The following is a 17,789-nucleotide window of genomic DNA, read 5'->3' as shown; positions in this document are numbered from 1 at the left end:
AAAATTATCTGCTATACTCCATTCCTAGATAAATGTCCTCGAATGTCAAAAATGGAATATGTATAAACTCGAATAAGTGGAGAATTTGCATTGAAGAATAGTTATTAGAAAATTTTGACATAACCTTTTAACACTTGAGGGCACAAATTTTATGTATATCCAAATGTGAGACTTGTTTTATGATGAAAAGAGTATATGGAAGAGATGGCACCATGCATAGGAGAGAGGAGTTTGCCTAGTATGTAACAGGGCTGACAGCTTGAAGAAAATCCTTCATAAACATCTGAGATTCAAGAGGAGTGAGCACAATGTAACAGGCTAAGAACTTAACATAAATCCTACACAAACTTGGGATTCTAAAAGGAACCATTATTGAGAGAGGGAGAGAGAGAGAGAGTTAGTTCAAGTACCATCACCAAAAAGAGGCACAGCGGCAATCCCGAGAAACAAAATTCCAATTGTACCTTACCTAACTACAAACATCAATCGAGCGAAACAAAGCAGCAGGCATTCATCAATCCAAATCACTCAAAAGATGACACCCTCTTTACCTCTCATACTCCCCACAATAAAGCGAAACTAGACAACTAGGACCATTTCACTACTTTATGCACAGCCAACGAAGTACTAACAAACAATATGAGTGAGAGTCATAATTCAAGATTCCAAAAGAAACTAACCAAGTGGGAATGTGATCCGAGGCCTAACCATTGGGCATTGCCAGTTTTCTTTTTCTAAAGTTGGCAGTGCTTTGTGTTCCCAGCTTATCTGCTGTCTATCTCCCTGCAATGTTCGTCGAGAACGTGTATATTGATAATAGCATATTACAAATACATGTATGTGTAAAACTTAGACACGTTGATGAATTGAAACATGAGATCCGTACACAATGATATCTACAGGTTCAAGACTTGACATGACATGTGTTGCTGATATGCCACTAACTAGAAGGAAAAAAAAAGAAGAAATATGCCACTAACTAGAAGTAGATGTCCATAAATATCCAAAAAAATTCATGGTGTTGTGTAGGACAAGTTCCAGCAGACCTTATAGTTATCTGTGCCCTGATCATTACGTTGTCTTAATATAAGGTGATTTCAGAAATTCAGCATAGCAAGGTGAAATTTCGACACACTGCAACTGGAAGTTTACAGCACCCATCGATAGTTTAGTAGCTATTGGTTAAAGAACTCGTGAGGATGGTAGGTGTATCTTCCTACTGAGTTTGCCAAAAGTCACAAGTATTGCTGTTGAATCCTCACTCTGTTCTCTTCCCACCACAATCTTGCTTGCGATTCTCCAAATATTTCTCGGCTGCATTCATCATTTACAATGTCAGAAACAAGCAATGATGTATAAGAATTGAAATTTACAGTGGTAAAGTAGCTCATAATTCATTTTTCCAATTGAGTCAACCTTTTCTATTTTTACTATACAGTGGACAAAACGGATCCGAATTACTTATTCCATTTACAACAAGGGTAATGAGATGTAACATTTAGATGGTGCATTTCATCCACAAACATTTGATATAAAAGTGGGAGTAATTAGTTTCCAAATGATCTCCCTAGTATTGAGATTAGAAATGGGATCAGAATAATGTTTCGCATTTAAGTTTGAAGCTAAGAAAGGAGTAGTATATAAATATCATTAAAGTGTCAAGTCTTCCTTTTGTGGAAGCCATAGCTTCAATAATATATGACCTAGAGACCAAAATTGGTTCTACTTATTAGGAATCCAAGAATTGCAGGTGCAGCTTGAAATGAATGCTCACCTGAACCGCACTCTTTTAAGCTCTCGAGCACCATTTGGAAGTATTCTGATGGTAATGTAGACTCCAGGCACATCTTGTTCAACCCACTCAGTCTCTAAATCACTAGAATTTCTAGCTAAAAGCTCTCCAGAGTGATCAATTTCCCTTGACGAACTTGAACGTGAAGAAGCAACAATTGATGAAGTCTCAATCTTTGCAGCACTAGCACTGGAGACGTTAAGACCACCAGAATCATTATTGTACCCATGAGATTGCAATGGGTGCTGTTCGGGCAAGCTCTCACAAAAGTGATGAGGAAGACGCTCCTTGCTCAGTCGAGGTGTCTCAGGGGTATCATCCATGGATTCAACTTTTGAAATCTAAGGAAAAGGGATCACAATTTCATCACTCAATGATAATTCCTTTTAAAGGTGAATCCCACAATATAGTCACTAACAATAAATACAAACAGCATATATTGACAAGAGCCAAACAATTGAGATGAAGAACGATAAATATTCAAGAAATCAGCAGGTTAAACTAGTTGGATCATCATCATTTTCACCATTAGTTACATAAGTATAATTCGCAGAAAAGTATTATACCGCATCTTCTAACCGAGGAGGAGTTGGTGCTGGTACTGCATGACGACTGAACTTTTGGACGTTGTATAATTCTATTACTTTATCCTGGTTCTCCAACCACCAGCGTTGTGCTTGCCACTGGTTAAATATCTCTCGGCTGGAAAAGTAATCCAAGAAAAAGGAAAAATGAGAAACAAGTATTGTTCAAATCGCTCAATGTGGAAAAAACAGATGAAATCAGGCCATTCTTGGGAACAAATAAAATACTCCGTATTAGAATTCTGTACTGATTATGGCTTCATCATACAGCAGTGAATGGCTGAATACAGAAACCAAACATGCACAGTAGGTAATAAGTTATACAACTAATGATTCTCATCTTAAGGAAATCTTTTGAATTTTTGTTAAGGCTCCAATCAAGCACTTTAATGCTAGTCAACAGAAAATTACCAAAGGAACTATCCAGCTTGACTCCTTCTGGCATTTTTTAAAAATAAATTCCTTTCTATTTAAATATTATAGGTGGCTCTTTTTTCTATTAGTCAATCACTCAAACTGGAAAAATCATGCCTTGGAAAATGATCCTCAGTTATTCATAATCTCTCATGGTGATAGTACTAAGATGTAATAATATGTTTTTGTGATTTAGCCTTCAGTGCTATCCCCTTTTTTCCATATCCCACCACTTTTTCTAGGAAGGGCCACCACCATATTGGAGGCTAGTGCAATTCATAGTGGCTCTCATGCCCCAATCCAGTTCAGCCACATTACTTCACACTTAAAAATCTCAAATTCCCCAAATAAATCAAGACAAGTAGATAACCACTAACTAAGATCAACATCACGGATACCACATTAAACATTCCGTCACTCACGAAGATACCACATGTTCTAGATATCATGTCGAATTAGATTTTGGAAAGCACTGTTTGTAAAGCAGCAAAGAAGCACCATCAAAATTTCAAATCGATACTTAAGATACTACAGTGAACAGCCAAGTCAGGCGTAACTCAATAATTTAACTTCGTATCAATATTCAAACATAACTAACACAATAGAATATGATTCACAGAATAATGATGCTTATTTCCATAAACCAGCCCGTCATATTAATTCTGCTTCACAGCATGATTAATTGATTTATACCTGAATCTGATCCTCTTAATATCATTTCCACACTGTGGAAGTGAAACAAATGTAATCAACACCCCAGGCTCAACCTGTGCAACCCATTCTTTTGGCTCATCTTCCTCCATAAGCACAAAGGCCTCGCTTATACTGCTAACTGAAGCCGGTGTGGTATAGCCACTAGAGAGGGCATTCAACTTTGCATCCATTTCCTTTCTTCAAGGCCGTGGGGTGGACTCTGAACTGCCTGCTCTTCTGTATGAGCCATAGAACCTCTCTGACACTGAGCCAGCATCCGAGTCCAAGTAATTCGGGCCCTTGCCGTGCCCTGACGAACCAGCACAGGGCTTACAATTCCTGTACGCACCAGATGCCTTGACAGCCAAGTCCTTGATCTAAAATATCCATGTTGCAAATTGCAATTAAAAATAAATACTTCAAAATCAATCAGATGATGCATCAGATGAAATGTATCAAGGGATCAAACAAAACAGCTCCAATTGTATTGAGAATTCAAATACTAAATCAAAAATTGAGAGACCTTAAGTGTATGATCGGTGGATACTGGATAATACTACAATGCTCCATGTATTTATCAAAGCTTAAAAAGTTAGGAGAAAAACTACTACTTGTGCAGTGAGGTTTCTGATTGCCTGCTTGGAGGTAGGAGTAGCGAAGCTTCGGTCGTCCTCAGGCAGCTCCGAGAGAGATCCGACGGCGTTGGGCTGCTTCGAGCAAGCTATGCACGTCAACATCCTATTGCGAAAAAAATCAAACCGAAAATGGAAACAGCCGACTAATTCAGTAATTGAACGATAAAAAACGCAGTCTCTGTCTCCACATAAAACAAGATAAATCAAATAGTCATTTCTAAGCCGACTCCAATCGTTACAATTTCGTGAAGTTAGCAAGAGAAACTGAATGAAGGAAGAATGGTGGCGTTAATGGCGAAGTGCAGGCATAGTTTCTGACGATTTAGCTTTAAATAGTATACAGCATTTGATTAATCCATTTACCTAGCTTTAAGCAACAGCTCTTGATGGGAGATTGAATAAGTGAGTGCAACCAAAACCTCTCTCTCTCTCCATGGAGGTTTAGTTTGCCATTGAAATAGAGAGAGAGACGGCCGCAGTACTGTGTGGATGCGGTGTTTGAACTTTGAAACCACCCCAACGATATTATTTTGGAAAATATACCACGAAATTTTTTAAAAATTTGTTGTTGAATTCGGCGTCGACTACAAAATCCGGTTACATACTACATTATCAATAGCATATGATTACTACTGATGTGATTTACAAATTCCCTAGAAACTAGATATTAGTACTATTTATTTCATGTAGTTACGTCAAATTCAAAGTTTGTTGGAAAAACAAATTTTTTAAAAGTTTCGTCATATTAGGCATAAATATCCATATTATTTTATTTTAACTAATACTATTACTACTCTTTATTTATGAGTTTATAAGTTTATATGTTCAATGTCGATATAGGATAATGATAGTAAAATGATATATTACTATAGTAGAATTGAATTGTTAAAAATTGCATGATCTTAGAGCATCCTTAACGCTAAGGCGCCGGGCTGCACCTGGGTCCCGGCCCGCGTCACCAGCGATGGAGGAGAGGAAGTTCCGGCCTGGCAGGCGTTGGAGGTGCTCTTTTTTCGGTCCCGGGCCCCAATTTCAGGTTTCTTTTGCATTTGGAAGAGGAGGGAGGGGGAGGAGGAGAGGAAGAGGAAGAAGATGGTGACGATTTCTGGTTACTTTTGCATTTGCACCCACAATTTTTTTTTTTTTTTTTTTTACATTTTGAAGAAGGATGAAGATGGGCGAGAGGAAGGGGAAGAGGAGTGATTCTATTTAATATTTTAGTTTATAATTTATTATTTTTGAATTAAAAATGAATTCTCGTGTTATAATTGTTCAACGTTTTTTATTTTATGCGTAAAATAGATGGTAAATTGTGAATAGTGCAATTTAATAGTTGTGGCCCGGGATGAGGCCTGCAGGGTTGGAGTAATTGTGGCTTGGGACTCAAATTTAGGGGAATGATGACGTGGAGGGGACTTGGGGTCTGAATTGGGGACGGGGTTAAGGATGCTCTTCATGCCACATTCATTCCACAATCATATCAAATTAGAAGGAAAGAGGCGTTTGGAAAACTAACTACGCAATAATAGAAAGTCATAAATTTTACTAAAATTATCATAAATTTTAAAAATATACTGATTAAGCTTCAAACTATTGATTTTATATCAAAAAATTCCAAATTTAATTTTTGGGTTTCTGAATCTGTGATGTAGCTCGTCATTTTTAAGTATTAAAGCACAAAATGACATATTTTTGTGTATGTCATTTTTGTGCAATTGTTAGGGTATATTAGACCTGCATAAATGCCGGTTCCGACCTTGAACCTGAACAGGCCCGGCAAGGTGTTCAGCGGTTCCGGTTTAAAAACTGATGGTTCAGGCGGCGGTTCAAAACCTTGAAACCGGCGGTTCATTTTTTTGTCTTCTTAGTTTTTATTTATCTACAAAAGGCTCATAAATAAAATTCAAACAATAAGAATGAAAGTTGAAATTTTATTGATATAAATTTCAACGAGACTACAAGTTACAATTATAACCACTACAATTTACAACAGACTTGAAGTCTTACACAATAAATTTAAATAAACTTGTTAATTTCAACAAGACCTACAAAAAAGACTTGACGTTTTGAACAATAAATTTATAAGTATATACTCTTAGTCGGCGAATGAGATGTTTCTACATACCTAAATTGGAGACACATTTAGCAATTCAATCTTAAATGTTGAGTTTAGTCTAACAATCAACAATTATGGTAGAATTGTCAAAAGCTTCTGGATTAAGTCTTATGGAGAAGTCTCTTTTACCGACTAGAATATACAAATATAATTATTTAATTACATTTGCATATTTTTAGAGTTGAAACAAATGAAGAAAAAAAAGAAATAAAGGAAAAGGACTTGACCTCAACTTAAATTTAAAATTTAAGTTGATGTGTCTACGTAACCCCAATGCTCAATTACATTGGGTAATCAAAACCCATATAGTTCTTTTACCTGACTTACCTAGTTGGCGGTAGGGGCATGTCCATATTCAATCGGATGAATTGTCTTCATATAATGGATCATATAATGGATGAGAGTAAGATATACCCCACCATCATTAAATTTATAAACTTTGTTGCAATAGTTACAACATGCATTAAACTCTTATTTCATCATCTCTTGAAATAGCGAATCCAGACTACTAGACACTGTTATTCTTACACTTTTAAGCATACTGTTATTCTTACACTTTTAAGCATACTGTTATTCTTACACTTTTAAGCATACTGTTATTCTTACACTTTTAAGCATGGTAGTATCTGTCAAGATATAATCAAGGAAATAATTTACTGTAAATGAAGGAGACAAATCACTGAATATGAGGAAAAGATTGGAGCATTAATATGTAATTGGTATGGCTGAAAATATGATTATATTCTTCCATATTCACGTTGTATTCCTCTCTTATAAATTAGGATGTATTGTATATGAAAAATATATTGAAATCAAAACCAATTCTCTTATACGCTTGTTTACAATGTCTCTCAATACCAATCTCGCTTCTCTCGATTACCATCTTTAAGATGGTATCAGAGCAGGCAAACAACCAAATGAGGACTCAAATCCGAGTTCCTCATTATTCCCGTTAAAATCTGCAAATCAGTAGAAACAGAAGCAGAAACCTGCAACTCTGCAAAATCTCACAACCTGCAAATCTGCACAAACAGAAACCAAGACATGTCTGACTCCAAAAATTCTGATACAGAAACTTCCAACAACACCCCAAAATCCCAGCCAAACTCCAAGAATTTCCCAACAGAATTTGCTGCACAATTTGCAGAATTTCTCAAACAAAGCCTCAAAATTCCTGATAAACCAGAATCATCATCTGCCCCTAAATCGCCAATAAAACCAGACCAACCAGAATCATTTGGAGAAGTCACCATCAAGGCGAAACTCAGTGGGGAAAACTACCCCTTATGGGTTAACCTCATGAAACGCGCAATTGTGGGAAATGGATTGTCGTCTCACATTAATGGAGTTTCGAAACCCCCCTCAATTGACGATCCCGGCTACACGAGATGGGAGCAACGTGACAACTGTGTTTTCAACTGGGTAATCAACAATCTCGAAACCGGACTTGTGAATGAGGTATCTCAGTACGCGACAGCCGCGGACTTGTGGGAGGGTCTGGCGATCACCTATGGAAGTGGATCTGATCCATTCCAGATATACGACTTGCATCGACAAGCCATGACAGTAAAACAAGAAGCCATGACTCTAGAAGGGTTGTGGACCAAAATGCAAGACCTGCGGATCTCGATTGACACCCGAGATCCAAGCCCGACAGATATAGAGGGCTACCGGAAGAAGGAAGAACGCCACCGCCCGTATCAGTTTCTGAGCGCACTAGATGACAAGTACGCAAACATCAAGAGGGAGATTATGGATAAAGATCCACTACCAACTATCCGGAAGGCATACGGACTAGTGCGAAGGCAGGCAACAAACGAGGGCATCTTCAAGCCCTCAGAACCGCTGACCACAGAAATTGGGTCAGGCCTTGCTGTTGTCAACCACAACCGAACACCACCACCGTCAAACCGCCTACCACCACACGGAAATCAAGCCTGGAACAATCGAAAAGGAGAAGAAGATAAGAGCAAACTCTTGTGCTCACATTGTGGAGGAAAAAAACATACCAAAGAGGGCTGTTTTCTACTCATAGGATTTCCCGAGTGGTGAGACGAAATGAAAAAGGCGAGAGCTGCTTCTAGAGGCCGAAATCAGCCATGGAACCGAAGTGGACAGGCGGCGGTAGCGGTCAGTAGTGGAAACCCAACATGGAATCACGGTGGAAATTCGGTGACGACAGTTGGGGGAGGAAATCCGGGGTGGCGAGAATCGGGCTGCTAACACCAACACTCTGGCGGGCAGCGTCGGTCCACCGGTGCCGCAGCAGAATCGCGACGAAGAGGAGAAGGGTGGAGCATTGGCGGCTAGGGTCTTTGGAGGTAACGAGGGGTTAAATCATTTTAGCCCCTCACAATGTATTATATCATGTTTTTTACCCTCAATTACCTGTATATCCAAAATAGAACCCCTAGACTCTCATAAATTACACCAGAAACCCCACCCAAACTATTTATCTCATCAAACCCCCCATGCTGCCCCAAAATTGCATATTGAACCCCTAAATTTACCAGAATTTGGAAAAGAAGACCCAGACAATAAAAAATAGTTTTTCAAGCCCAATATATCATGTAGAAATTCATTTCAGGCCTTGGCATTATCTTCCACGAACTCTGAAACACGAGATAAAGATCATAATTGGATTTTTTATTGTGGAGCTACAGATACTATGTCCTTTGATGTCTCGGATTTTTTGGAAATTTTCATACTCCGAAAAAATTCATAAAAACAGCCAGTGGAAATTTAGCTTATGTACAAGGGGCCGGAACTATTAAATTGTCGCCGGAATTAAGTCTCTCAAACTTTATACATCCTATCTCTGTCTCATAAATTGGTCTCAGTTAGTCATGTAACGAGGGAACTTCGTTGTAACTTACTAATGCAGCCTGGCTTCTGCATTTTACAGGATACGAAGACGGGGAAGATAGTTGGGCATGTCACTGAACATCAAGGACTGTACTATGTGGATGGGATGACTAATCAAGGTACTGCAATGCTGACTCAAGGACTGACGGAGGACCAGACATGGCTTTGGCATCGGCGGTTGGGACATCCATCCATAGGATATCTACGGTTACTTTATCCAAATTCAGTTTCCCCACATCCTCTAAATTGTGAGACATGTTTTTTGGCCAAAAGTCATCGCCACTCATTTAAACTCAATAATACTCGTGTGAACTCTGTTTTTTCTTTAATTCACACCGACGTTTGGGGTCTTACTCCTGTTACTAGTGAAAATGGGTTTCGGTATTTTTTATTGTTTGTCGATGATTGTTCTAGAATGACATAGGTATATTTTTTTAAATCTAAATCTGAAGTTTTTGAGAAATTCACCCAATTCTATAGCCTAGTCCAAACACAATACAAACAAAATATCCAAATCTTTAGATCCGACAATGGGGGGAGTATGTGAACTCCAAAATGGAAGAATTCTTCACCGAAAAAGGTCTCATCCACCAAACCTCTTGTCCCTACACTCCCGAACAGAACGGAGTAGTTGAACGGAAAAATAAGATTGTCCTAGAAATGACTCCAGTCCTCATCATTGACTCACATATTCCGAAATCTTTTTGGCCTGAAGCTGTAGCCACATCCGTCTACCTAATAAACCGACTTCCTACACACATTTTAAACTTCAAACCACCACTCGAATTTTTAGCCACTCACTTTGACATTCCTTCATCCCTTACCCTTGAACCCAAAGTTTTTGGATGTACAGTCTATGTTCATATCCCGAAACAAAACCGTTCAAAATTCTCACCAAATGCCGTAAAGTGCGTGTTCTTGGGATACGGAAAAAGCCAGAAGGGATATAGATGTTATGATCCAAAGGCTAATCACCTCTACACAACCATGAATTGCGAGTTTGTGGAGACAGAATATTGTTTCCACCAGCTTGGGAGTCAGGGGGAGAAAAAGGAAAACATCGACTCCCTAAGTTGGCTCCATACATCATCCTCTCTCCCAATACCATCAGCTTCATCTGTCCTAATGCCAATGCCAAAGTCTGGATCCCTAATGCCAATGCCAAAGTCTGGATCAAATGGAAAGGAAAGTGTAACCAACACCGAGCCATCCGTCCCGCATGTACAATTCGAAATGTCTGGTGACGCAACCCAGCAATCATCTCTGTCTCCAAATCCCGAGGTTAGTCACAATGGTTCTCAAGTTAATACTAACAATGAGAGACAGGGAAATAGTGAAGGCGGAGAAGGGGAACGTACTGAGGATGACCAAGCTACGGAGCAATATATACTGCCTCACAGGAGCACAAGGGGTAAACCACCAAAGAGATACTCTCCAGATTGGCAGGGACGGAAAACCAGATACTCAATAGCTAATCTTGCTCAGGGACACCTCACAGAGATGGCTCGAGCTTTTGAGGCTGCCCTATACGAGGAAGAAGATATACCTCAAACCGTTGAGGAGGCAAGAAGGTATAAACACTGGAGGGAAGCTATGAAGAAGGAAATGGATGCCCTAATAAAAAATGGGACATGGGAAAAATGTCTGTTACCGGAAGGGAAAAGATCAGTAGGATGTAGGTGGGTGTTCACAATTAAGCGACGAGCATATGGGTCAATCGAGAGGTATAAAACTAGGTTGGTTGCAAAAGGGTATACTCAGACCTACGGCATAGACTATGAAGAGACTTTCTCGCCTGTGGCCAAAATGAGTACAATAAGGACATTGCTTTCAGTGGCAGCATGCAAAGAGTGGCCATTACATCAATTCGATGTGACCAATGCATTTCTACACGGGGAGTTAAAGAAGAATGAGGAGGTGTACATGGAAGTTCCTCCGGGATATTCCGGAGAATTCGGAGAAGGGCAAGTATGCAGACTAAGGAAAACGCTCTATGGACTAAAGCAGTCGCCTAGAGTATGTTTCGGGAGATTCTGTCAGGCCATGACAAAATATGGCTACAAACAGAGCAATGCAGATCATACATTATTTCTAATGAGGAAAGGTGGAAAGGTAACATGTTTAATTATTTATGTCGATGGCATGATTATCACAGGAGATGATGTTGAGGAAATCGAGAGCCTGAAGAAAATCTTGTTCCAAGAATTCGAGATGAAAGAACTTGGAGCTCTAAAGTACTTCCTTGGGATTGAGATACTAAGATCACAAAAGGGCATTTTTTTGAGGCAAAAGAAGTATATCCTTGACTTACTGGCAGAAACGGGGCTACTAGAGTGTAAGCCAGCTGAAACACCAATGATGTTAATCATGGACTAAAGATTGTTGATGGAGCAGATTTGGCAGACCGAGAGAAGTATCAGCGCCTTGTTGGGAAACTTATCTATCTTTCCCATACACGACCGGATATCGCCTATGCTGTAGGGGTGGTGAGTCAGTTCATGCATAAGCCTAAAAAAGATCATATGGAGGCAGCCTTGAGAATTGTGCGATATTTAAAAGAGACTACTGGGTATGGTGTAATGCTTAAAAAGGGGGAACATCTAGAAGTTGATGGGTATACTGATGCCGATTGGGCAAGTAATCCAAATGATAGGAAGTCCACGGCCGGCTACTTCACTTTCGTTGGGGGAAATTTGGTAACATGGAGGAGTAAAAAACAGAAGGTAGTGGCACTTTCAAGCGCGGAGGCAGAATTCAGAGGGGTAAAAAGTGGGATAACCGAAATCGTGTGGCTAAGGAGGTTACTCACAGAAATCGGTTTTCCTTCTACAAAGGGAAGTCGACTTTTTTGTGACAACAAGGCCGCAATCAGTATATCAGAGAACCTAGTCCAACACGATAGGACCAAGCATGTGGAAGTCGACCGTCACTTTATCAAGGAAAAGATTGATGGAGGAATTATTGAACTTCCATTTGTGCGATCCGAGAAGCAGTTGGCCGATATACTGACTAAAGCAGTAAACACAAAAGTCTTCAAGGAAGTTCTGAACAAGTTAAGTATCGGAGATGCCGTTACTTAACTTGAGGGGGAGTGTCAAGAGATAATCAAGGAAATCATTTACTGTAAATGAAGGAGGCAAATCACTGAATATGAGAAAAAGATTGGAGCATTAATATGTAATTGGTATGGCTGAAAATAGGATTATATTCTTCCATATTCATGTTGTATTCCTCTCTTATAAATTAGGATGTATTGTATATGAAAAATATATTGAAATCAAAACCAATTCTCTCATACGCTTGTTTACAATGTCTCTCAATACCAATCTCGCTTCTCTCGATTACCATCTTTAAGAGTATCAGTTAGTATAAATTTTGTTTGACTACAGATTTTGTATCAATTGCATATGACAAAACTATTACTCATCTAGTAACAGATAAAGACATGATACGTGTATAACACCCAAAAAAACCTACTTTTTTAGTGACACAAAAATTGAGACGCAGTTAGAGCATCCGCAACGCGTCTCGTTGTTGTCTCTATCTCGTCTCGGAGAGACGAGACGGCATTGCAGGGATACGTCTCGGTCTCGTCTCGGCGGGTATCTCGTCCCGGAGGGACGGCTGGCGCGCGCTGGCGCTAGGCTTGACGCCCACTCGCCGGCCCCCGAGTGGGCGTCGTCACGCTGATGCAATAAATCATTTTTTAAAAAAATTCGATTTTAATTAAAAATAAATAAATAAATAAATAATTTAAACGGTAATGTTACCGTTTTTTTACCGTTTTCAACGGTATTTTTTTTTACTCTATAAATACTCCTCTTTCATCTTCATTATACACACATACACACATCTATTCTTCTCAAATCATCTCTCTTTCCTCTCCAATTTTCATCTCACCTCTCCAATTTTCATCTCAAAATGCCCGGCGACGGAAATGAGGGCGGCTCCGGCGGATATGACTTGAACACGTTTGGCGACTGAGGGGTATGTACAATGTCTTGGGTGCTGCCGGTTCCGGTTGGTCGACGCCGGGCACCCAAGGCTCGTCGACGCCGGCGACGTACCAACCACCCTATTTTGATGTGGATGCATACTCTCGTCCCTCCGCCCCGAGGTATGGGTAATCGCAGGGATTATCCCAAATTATGGAGGATTTTCCGGATGAACCCAATCCGGAAGGAGGACGCGGCGGTGGAAACTCCAGGGGTCGCGCATACGACGCCGTGGAGGAAGAGGAGGAGGAGGATGATATAGGTCGTCATGCGTACAGCCGCAAGGACACGATGACTCTGTTCAACGCTTGGGTTAGCGTCTCGTACGATCTCATCGTCGGGAATCAACAAACCCGCAAGTGTTTTTGGGAAAAGGTCACGGACGCCTACAACGAGAACAAGTTGTCTCAGTTCCATCGCCGCACCATGAAGATGCTCCGAAGTCATTTTGACCGAGTCGACAGAGATGTCAAAAAATTTTGCGGCATCTACAAGAATGAAGCGGCTCAATACCAAAGCGGAGCCAGTGGAGCCGACATTATGAGAGCGGCTATGCGAGTCTTTTTTGACGACAACGGCAAAGAATTCAAACATGTCGATGTTTGGGAGGCCGTCAAAGACGTTGAAAGGTGGGCCGGCGGTGTCCAGTCTAGCACGGGCTCAAGCTCGAAACGCACGAAGCACACGGCGGGTGGCCAATACTCGTCTAGTGAGGGCGGGTCAGGCAATGCCTCACAAGAGGTTGATGGCATGACCACCGATGCAGGGGGCTCCTCTCGTGGGCATCGTCGGCCGCAAGGGACCAAGGCGGCGGAGGCGGCTAGAGGGAGCAGGGGCCGAGGCAAATCAAGCCAGGCGGGCTCGGTCTAGGGCTCGAACACCCTATTGTCCATGTACTTGACCGCCATGATGGCTTACACTTCCCGCATGACTCCTCCCCAATATCAAGCACATCTTACCGGAATTGAGTATATGGAAAGACAAATTGGTATTCCGCCTCCAGGTAGCTTGAGTGGACCGCCACCGCCTTCGGGGGATGATTCGCCGGCGGAGTAGTTCTACTCAATTTCTATAAAATTCTATTTTAAATTATGTAATTTTTATTTTTTTATGTTTTAATTATCTGTTTTTTTTGTTTTTTTGAATTTCAAGTTGTAATTTTATTTTATTTAATGAAGTGTGTTTTTATTAATTGAATTTGTTGGAAATAAAAATAAAAAATGAAATTGAATGAATAGTTAGAGGATGAGATGGTTAAGAGATGGAGGGTTGCAGGGGTTGTCTCTTAGTTAAGAGATGTGATGAAAAGTACAGTGGGTCCATGAATAGTGAAGAGATGAGACGGTTAAGAGACGCATAAGAGACATCGTTGCGGATGGCCTTACTAGTGTTTGATGATTTTAAAAAACAATCATAATTTACGATGCAAAAGAAAGCGTCGTTAAGTTGAGGAAATTATTTTAATCTTTTTATTTTTAGGACGCTTCTATTTGTGTCCTCTAATTATAGTTGGGACTAACAATAAGGACACTTTATGAAGCATTGATGGTATAATTAGACACACAAATTAACGTCTTTAATAACAATAAAAAGTGTCATTATCCAATTTTTTCGTTGTAGTGTAATAACAATATTATCATAAGATAAAATTTCAATAATAAAATAAAAGGTAACAAACATTAAAATTATACTCCCTTCGTCCCATAAAAATATGTGCACTTTCCATTTTCGTCCATCCTATAAAAATATGTGCATTCCATTTTTGGAAAGTTATCATAGTTTATTACATAAAATGGAATATTATCCTAGTTTATTACCCTTATACATCAACTTTTTTACAACTTATACCACCATCAAACTAATAATACGGGTCTCACTATCCCACTAATACTACTTTAACTACCATTTTCCTTTTTCTATTACTTTATTAATTATGTCGTAAATGCAGTGTCATATCAATTGTTTATATTTTTATGGGACGAGTGAGTATCACAATTTTCATAGACTTCTTTGTAATACAATATACTCACATAGTCACATTTATCGCAATTGGTATTTATAGTAAAGTCAATAATATAATTTTTTTACATGAAACTAAATTCGATATAAGAGCGTCCACAGCGGAGAGCACACCGCTGTCCGTCCGTCCGTGCCAGTGGCAAGGCACCGCTGTCCGCCACTGCGCTCTTGCCGCTGGCACGACGCTGCTCTTAGCTAAGAGCACGTCCATGCCAGCGAGCAGGGCGACGTGGCGCGTTTCTATTGGCCGTTGGCATTTTTTTTTAAAAAAAAGTCGAAAATAATACCAAAAATTTTAAAATATATATATTTTTGGATTCCCAAAAATATACAAATTTTATTACCAGATTTTGAAATTTTTTTAAAAATATTTAATCCCAAAATCATATATAAATACACACATTCATCATCCATTTGGGCAAAATTCGGCCACGAGTAGTGGATTTTTTTAATTTTATGAATTTAATTATGTAATTTTTAATTTTTAGGATTTAAATTATGTAATTTTTAATTTTTAATACTTTAATTATGAAAATTTTAGTTTTTAGGATTTTAATTATGTAATTTTTAATTTTTTTGTAATTCGTAATATCATTCCAGTTATTTTTAATGTATTTTAATATTGTGGAAATATTTTTATTTAAATTGAATAATAGAATGGTGGGACCCTTAAGCATGTCCTTGCGGAAGAGCACGGATGTGGATGTTGTGCTCTTGCATAAGAGCAGGGAGTAAAAGTGGGTCTGGACCCACGTCCGTGCTCGTTGGCAAGAGCACGGATGTGGATGCTCTAATAGTCTAATTTATTTCTCCATGACTCGAGAGACTGATTGGGGAGCTCACTATATACGTTTATGAGTAGTTGCACAAAATTTATTGCTTCATGGGTCGATCCCTTACTGCGTAATAACTTAGAAAGTGATGTATCTTCTACAAAAATCATTTAATGTGGATCTCAATAATTAAAGTGAACCTAAGGTCATCCGCAACGCTGCCTGTTATCCGTCTCTTAACCGTCTCATCCATTAACTATTCATGGGCCCCACTGTACTTTTCACTTCATCTCTTAACTAAGAGACAGAATCTACAACCATCCATCTTTTATCCGTCTCTTAACCATCTCTTAACTTACTATTCATTCAATTTCATTTTTTATTTTTTTTTCAACAAATTCAATTAAAACACACTTCATAAAATAAAATAAAAATACAACTTAAAATCCTAAAAAAATACATAATTAAATTCGTGGAAAAATAAATAAAAAAACATAATTTAAAATACAATTTTATAGAAATTAAAAAAAACTACTCCGCCGGTGAATCATCTCCCGAAGGCGGTGGCGGTGCACTCAAGCTACCTGGAGGCAGAATACCAATTTGTCTTGCCATATACTCAATTTCGGCAAGATGGGCTTGGTATTGTGGAGGCGTCATGCGTGAAGTGTCTGCCATCGTGGCAGTCAAGTACATGGACAATAGGGTGTTCGAGCCCGAGCCCGAGCCCGCCTGACTTGATTCGGCTCGGCCCCTCCTCCCTCTAGCCGCCTTGGTCCCTTGCGGCCGACGGCGCACACAGGAGGACCCCCCGGCATCGTCTGTCGTGCCCTCAACCTCATTCGAGGAAGCCTCTTGTACGGTGCTGCCCGAACCGCCCCCACTAGACGAGTATTGGCCACCCGCCGTGTGCTTCGTGCGCTTCGAGGTCGAGCCCGAGCTGGACCGCACACCGCCGGCCCACCTTCCTCATCTTTGACGGCCTCCCAGACATCGACATGTCTGAATTCTTTGCCGGTGTCGTCGAAGTAGACTCGCAAAGCCGATCTCAGAATGTCGGCTCCCGTGGCTCCGCTTTGGTAATGAGTCGCTTCGTTCTTGTAGATGCCACAGAATTTTTTGACCTCCTTGTCAACACGGTCAAAGTGAGCGCGGAGCATCTTCAATGTGCGGCGGCGGGACCCTCTTGGCTTGATCTCGTTGTAGGCCTCGGTGACCTTTTCCCAGAAGCACTTCCGGGATTGTTGATTCCCGGCGATGGGATCGTACGAGACGTTGATCCAGGCGTTGTACACCGCCATCGTGTCCTTGCGGCTGAACGAATGTCGGCCTACATCCTCATCCTCCTCGGCCGCCTCCGCCTCTTCCTCCACGGCGTCGAATGCCCTGGAGCTTCCACTGCCTCGTCCTCCTTCCGGATGGGGTTCATCCGGATAATCCTCCCGAATTTGGGATAATCCCTGCGAATACCTCGGTGTGGAGGGACGAGCATATGCATCCACATCAAAATGGGGTGGTTGGTAGCCCCCCGGCGTCGACGAGCCCTGGGTGCCCGGCGTAGACGAACCGGAACCGAAACCACCCAACACGTTGTACATGCCCCCCAGTCACCAAACGCGTTGATGTCAAACCCGCCGGAGCAGCCACCGCCAGAGTTTCCGTCGCCGGACATTTTGTGATGAGAGGTTAGATGAAAATTGGAGAGGAAATGGAGATGGTTTGGAGGAGATTTAATGTGTATTTGTTTGTGAAATGAGGATGAAATATGAGTATTTATAGAGTAAAAAAAAATTAAAAAATTAAAAAAGGAAAACGGTCGAAAAACGGTAATATTACCATTTTTTATTTTTGATTTATTTATTTTTTAATTAAATTCAATTTTTTTAAAAAAAATGATTTATTG

The 17,789-nt window shown here is 40.2% G+C and overlaps 1 pseudogene; it reads right to left on the bottom strand.

Moving 5' to 3' along the window:
- Window positions 1-837: 837 nt before the first annotated feature.
- On the bottom strand, window positions 838-4,729 carry LOC121743460 (annotated as a pseudogene).
- Between the last annotated feature and the right edge of the window lie 13,060 nt (window positions 4,730-17,789).

The sequence above is a fragment of the Salvia splendens genome, chromosome 8, assembly GCF_004379255.2.
Source record: "Salvia splendens isolate huo1 chromosome 8, SspV2, whole genome shotgun sequence".
Taxonomy (NCBI): Eukaryota; Viridiplantae; Streptophyta; class Magnoliopsida; order Lamiales; family Lamiaceae; genus Salvia; species Salvia splendens.
The sequence above is the reverse complement of the archived record's forward strand: the minus strand, read 5'-3'. Positions and strand labels throughout refer to the sequence as shown.